The following is a 6,273-nucleotide window of genomic DNA, read 5'->3' on the forward strand; positions in this document are numbered from 1 at the left end:
ATTTTGCTATAAGTCAACATTTCTAAATTCGCAGTTAAGTGTGAATACGTGCGTCACTTTCTTTCAAAAAGTGCTCTCGTGTACTGACTTAGCTTTAATGTATTCAACAAAACAGCAGCGGTATAGCTTAGTCTGCCTCTAGGGAGCAGTAGGGAGTTTACGTCATGCTGACTAAGTGTAGTTTCTGAGAATTACATGAGCCCTCATTTCAGGTCGCTCATACGCTAAAGGTACACCGCTCAAAACGGAGTTAATGTGAAATCCTGTTTGAAATGTTAATCTGCAATTGTTCTTTAGTTACACAAAATCCACCAATAAATTTAGATAAGATCTTAAAAAACTTTAGTGTCAATTGATTGCTAGACTTTCCCTTTAGAAATTCCTAAAATGTAGCCTAAATTAACCTCACAACCATAAACCACCAAAACTTTACGGAACAATTGCAACTTGAAAACACTCTTGCCTCTTCACTTAGTCACATAATTATACTTAAAGCCATTTGTAAGCCTGCAGAGGCACTCAACATGTGCGTTTAACCACGTAAGCAGCCATAAGTTTGCTAATTTTAGTACAAAAACCAACCAACAACAACACTATGAATCAAGTAAAATACACGACCATCACGATGCCTGGGGCTATAGTGTCGACATTCAAATAACAGTGCAAGTGCTGTAGTAGCAAAAGCCACAACCGCAAAGTAGTCTTTAAGTGTGAAAGGGGGAAGAAAGAGAAAGCATAGGAAAAGCCTTGTAAAAGTAGTAGACTAAAACACAGCTGTGCATTTGCGCACTCTTGAATCTCAAAAATGAATAGTTATGTAAATAGTAATTGTAATTGCTCTTAGTGATACCACTAAACTTCGAATGGTCTAAGTCTTCTATTCCAAAAATGAAAATAAAAAATTAAATAAATAAATAAAATAAAATACTAAAAATAATAGTTTAGCATTATTCACTCCCATATTTATGACAGAGTTATGGAATTTACTCGTAAATATATTCATAAATTTGTTTAGGTTTAGAGTAAAAATAATTTTTTTTTAAGGAAAAAAAATACAAACTAGCTAGTGAAATTTATTTTCTTTCAAGCCAGCGCAATTTTCTCATATCCATGAATACATGCAAATATATATAAATTGTTTTCTATAGATCGTATTCTTGTAACACAAAACCTTTCGGACTTTGAACAAAAAATCTCATTTTTGGTAAAATTTTCGGCATTTTTTGGTCAGAAAAATAAGTTGTATGAAATAAGAAAAAATCCTTCGTTCAATAACTGTTTGCCTTATTGGTTTTCGTATTATGCCTCCTTACCTTGGCACGCCTCTTCTGTACCCACATCAGTATCCCTCAGCGAAGCAAAGCAATTTAACTAAAGGCAATCTTCGATTTATGCATCCACATAATATTTGACATATGAATAAAGCGCAGATAAAAATTCTTTTCAATTATACTTTCACAAATTGCGCAAATTGCTGACAAGCAAACTAAAAATCAACACTCATTATGCCTCATAATCGCGTTAAAAGCTTTCTGAATCAATTTAGAATATAAAGCAAAAGCCTGTGCTGATTTCTCAGTATAAGGAAGTGGATGTGAAATAGAAAATAATACTAACAACAGTATGGTTGCACTTGGTTGCATGGATGTATTTTCTCTTACATGTGCTGCCAACCCTCTGCAGATCTTGAATTATTCAACACCGAAGAGCCGTCGGCTGTTAATAGTGTTTACTCTGTTGATTATAAGCCATGAATGATGCCAACACATAACATATGTATGGGAGGAGCTAGAGCTGTCCAGCAATCGAAAGGAAAAAGAATATTACGAAAAAGCAAAGTGGCTAGTTGCAGATGAAAAACTAAATATTGCGTATTATGTTATGTTAAGTTCTCGACTATCTTTTTTCACTCAAACATTTGGTATTTTTCCAGTCATGTTATGCGAGCGCAGTGAAACTTAGTCTCTCCGCGGCTACACATAGTATTGAAATATTCATTGTGAATAATCACATGCGTGTGTTTATTTGTGAACGCAAAAAATATAATTCTTGGTTTGAAAATTGAGCCTGAATGTAAGTGGATACAGTTAAGTTAATATTTCCAATCAAAATTAATAATTGAAGTACTTGTTTCAAGCTCCTTTTTCCATTTCCCTTGAACTTATAGCAATGTCATTAACCCCTGATCTTAGTCCTCATTTTATTCTTACCTGGAGTTCTATTTTTCGTCTTTTTTTTTATCAAAGGAAGTAAACTTGTACTCATTGAGATTTTATTATTATTACGACTTCAGTTAGGGTCAGGAGGTAGCTTAGAACTAGGGTAATAGGATACTTTTTATCGCTTTATGTTAAAATTTAATACAACTCATACATACAAAAATTATATTTCAAATAATAAGCATTTGTTCAAAATTCATGTTTGTGGGAATCATTTGAATATTTGCGTACAATTTTCACAGATTCTACCTCAAAAATAATACAATTGCTAGATATAGATTATAGATTATATATATAAACTACGATTAAAGAGCGCTTAGATACTTCTCAGAATCAGTTATTCGTTGTTTTTGTTTCGCCTCTTTAAGCTTAGCATGTATCTTTTCATCGGTGGCTGAAAATTCAACAGTATTTTCCCCCAAAAATCAATGCTTTATTAACACATGAAATGCTTTATGATCAATTTTTTTGGAAACCAACACAAGTTGCTTCACATAAATGCTACATCTCATTAACTAATAGTTATAATCCAACTAATAGAAATCATATAGATGGTAGTAGTAGTATTATCTATGTATCAGCCACAGTGAAGCGTGAACGGTTCCTCTACTTTACTTATGGAATAATAAACTCAATGAACTTCACTTCTTCACAGTTATGTCTGGTCTTCTTCCTCAGATGCAGGTGTTAGAAGATCCGAGTAAAATGTTACGTCTTTTTCGCCAACAACAAATTTTCGCTAAAAAGGGCACGGAAGCAGTAAAATTGCTGAAATATTAAGAAAGCCGAATTTTAGCTTAACAGCTTTATTAAAGATACCAGATGAACTTACTTATCCCCACAGGAACACATATATTTATTCACCTCAACTGAACAGTAGCCAGATATCTAAACTCAAATTACACCCGATCCTATTTCATTCGAAGTTGCCAAGCAACTTTCTTTATCATGTGACATGTAAGCATTTTAATATGAGCTTTTGAGGTCTCGTGATTGCATCCAAAATGTGATGGCGGCAAATAGCTTAACCAAGGAGTTAGCTTGGTATCCAAGCGGTGGTGTTTCGTCTGCCTGCAGGGTGAAAAGAATTTAAGTGACTTTTAAAGTTGTAAAATCTCTCGTATATATCAAGCTGTTATTAAATACTAATATGCTATTAATTTTAACCAGTGCTTTGTCAGCTAAAAATAGTATTAGTAATTAAGTTTAGTTAGTTTATTTAAGGCAACCATAAAAGTTCAAAATTCTAATTTTTTATTTGTTTATTTGAATTAGTTATTGTATTAGAATTAGTTTTCGGTGTGCTATCCGCTGGTGGGCAGGAGCGTATGAGCAACATTTTCGTGCAGCCACAGGACTGTGCGTCTGTGTTGTTGTGGTCGCTAATGTTGCTCGTGCCATTGCTGGGTTCTCTATTTAAATATTTTAATGGCAAATATTAACATTTGTGTCTGTTTGAGTTTTTGTTAGTCTGATTCGCTGCTGTTATTTAGTTGGGAACAATGCGTGTTGTTTACTTTCGGGAAAAGGAGTAAAAAGAAAGTATTTGTTGTTGTTCTTCCACCAGCCATATATAAATATTTACACAAACTGTACATAAATTCTGATAATTACTAAATATTTATAAAATAAATGGGAAAATATATACAATGCCTGTGAGTACATATGTGTGGAAACGTGTAATTGAAGATAATGCATGTGTATGTGTGTACTATGAGCAAGCAAAGTAGGAGTACTCGCAGCAAATTTATGGGCGACGTCTGACTCTTAACACAATTTTTAGGGATTGCGATTCTATCTGAATTACTGTACCGGATTTATACAATCTCTATGTTTATACTTTTATATACGTATGTTTGTATGTGGATATTAGTATAAAGAAAAGGTTAATTTATCTTCGGAAAAAATCTTTATGGGAAAAGCTCTGGAAGCGTGCATGCTTTAGAAGCAGGACTACTGCAAGAGCGCAAAATCGTGGTTATTGGCAAATCATTCTGTATTTATTCAGTGGTTTTTTTATATTCTTGCAAGATTTTGCTACAGAGTTGAAGATAAATATATAGTAAAGTTAGTCAAATAGTTGTGGCACAAATTCCTAATAAGTTAAATGCAAACACAGAATTGCGAGTTCACGTTTTCATTATTGCGGAATCGGCTTAAAGCTATTTTTGTGGTGAACAGAGTCTTATCTATACTGACTATTGGTTATTTGTTTATGTTAAGTAAGCGAGACCACCCAGACTCGCTTATTGTTACTTTTGATATTTAATTAAATTTAAGCTGCTGGACCGTGATGAGTGAAAATACGGGTTAGACAGACATGTACCCAATGCAACTATTTTCGAACTTCCAAGTGACTTTATCTTTGTGAAATTGGTAGAGTGTGTTTTACTGATAACAGTGTGTCTTTGTGCCTAAAACGGATTAAATTGGCAGACAACTTGACCCATTAACAAACAGGTTTGCTCTCTAAGACATGTGAGCTACCTTAATGGATCTCTGGAAATTTTTTATGGGCATCTTATTGTTATGTAGTATTGCCAAAAATAGATTAAGTAGGGTCGATGCTATCACTATAGTTGATTGAATTCCGATTTTCTGGTTGACGGTTGGAATACCTTAAGGTATTTCACTGAAATTTAATCTTGAAAGTTGCAAAGTATAAAATATTTGATTCCGCCCGAATTTAGCCCATCTTTACTTGTTTCTGTTATAATCTCGCCATACATAAATTGTTAATATATATACTACAATTTCGATGATACGTGCTTTGCAAGTTTTCCAACTTACAGGTAACTTTCTATTTTCTCGCCTCTCTTTGACTTACTCAATGGCCTCTACAGTGACGAATCAAAAAATCTCGGTTTTTTTCTCAAATAAAATTTGAGTTTCGGCGTAAGCTTTTCAAACAATAAAGTATTTGTCTTTATGCTATAGGACAAGTAAGTGTGAAACTTTTAAGCGATTGATGGAGATCACTTTTCGGAATCGATTGCATGATATTATTTGAGGCTTCTACATAGCTGATATCTATAATTTTGTGTTGTACCATGATTATATTATATATCATCTAATTTAAAGCACTAAGAGTTCATTATACTATAGATCAGAGCTTTTAAACTTATTTTAACCATTATAAATTTTATGTAGAGAAGATGAATCTTTCTTAAAGCTATCCGGTTTTAGGGAGTTTTTATTTAATTAAAAGAAATTTATTACTCTCTTTGATTTACATCTTACTCTTTCAATAAAGTTCCAAAATATTATTGGAACACCTGGAACTTCCTGCAGTTAAGTTTTAGGGTCTTATTTTGCTTTTGGCCGATTCTCATTAAAACAAAATTCATCTGAATACAAATAGTGGTAAGCGATTCACTTACTCTCATCATTTTGCAGTATTCATCAGCTCCCTTGAGGCTCCAACGGCGAAGTTGATCGCTCTGACTCCATTTCGGAGCAAAAAAGACCAGCTTGCAATTAGCTTTTTGCTTTGTTGCTGTTGCTTTTCTTTGGGTCAAGGTTACTGCGTCCACGCAGAGTAAGTGAGTTGATGTGTGCGCTGGGTTTACATTTATGCTGCTGAGTTATTTCAAAACTCGTCCACTGCCACCTAAATTTCTAGACACTTTGCCATTTTACCACTAGCATTTATTATACTCCAGATGTTTTATTTTCCTAAGCGCTATACCGTTGACATTGATCAGAAGTGATGACCATTTTATGGCGTTCTCATTTTCTGGTTTTGACGTTAGCTGGCTGTACTTGACTACTTTTTAAAGCGTTCTTCTTATTTCTCGTGCGTTCTCAACGCATTTACAGTTATGTAATGGGAAGCAGAACTTCAGATAATTAACGGAGTACTTGGTTCATTAAATGTTGAATATTTCGCCGTCTCTTCTATTGATCGAAAACTGAAGGTTTTCACCAGAGCTTCTAATGATGATGAAATGAGACCCATTTGTCTTATTTGCCCTCAATAACATTTCATAACATTTTACAACTAGACTTGATCAAAAATTGTAAATTAAATTACTAGTCGAATCAGTTACTCATT

At 33.7% G+C, this 6,273-nt stretch overlaps 1 long non-coding RNA gene across 1 annotated transcript; it reads right to left on the reverse strand.

The window, feature by feature from the left end:
- Positions 1–2,762: 2,762 nt before the first annotated feature.
- Positions 2,763–6,105, reverse strand: LOC108972316. Its single transcript, XR_001993625.1, has 3 exons — positions 5,600–6,105; positions 3,052–3,290; positions 2,763–2,987 (listed from the first exon to the last, which is right to left on the reverse strand). It is a non-coding gene; the product is annotated as an uncharacterized LOC108972316 (long non-coding RNA).
- Positions 6,106–6,273: the final 168 nt, after the last annotated feature.

The sequence above is a fragment of the Bactrocera latifrons genome, unplaced genomic scaffold (genome assembly GCF_001853355.1).
Source record: "Bactrocera latifrons isolate USDA-ARS-PBARC rearing strain unplaced genomic scaffold, ASM185335v1 scaffold_390, whole genome shotgun sequence".
Taxonomy (NCBI): Eukaryota; Metazoa; Arthropoda; class Insecta; order Diptera; family Tephritidae; genus Bactrocera; species Bactrocera latifrons.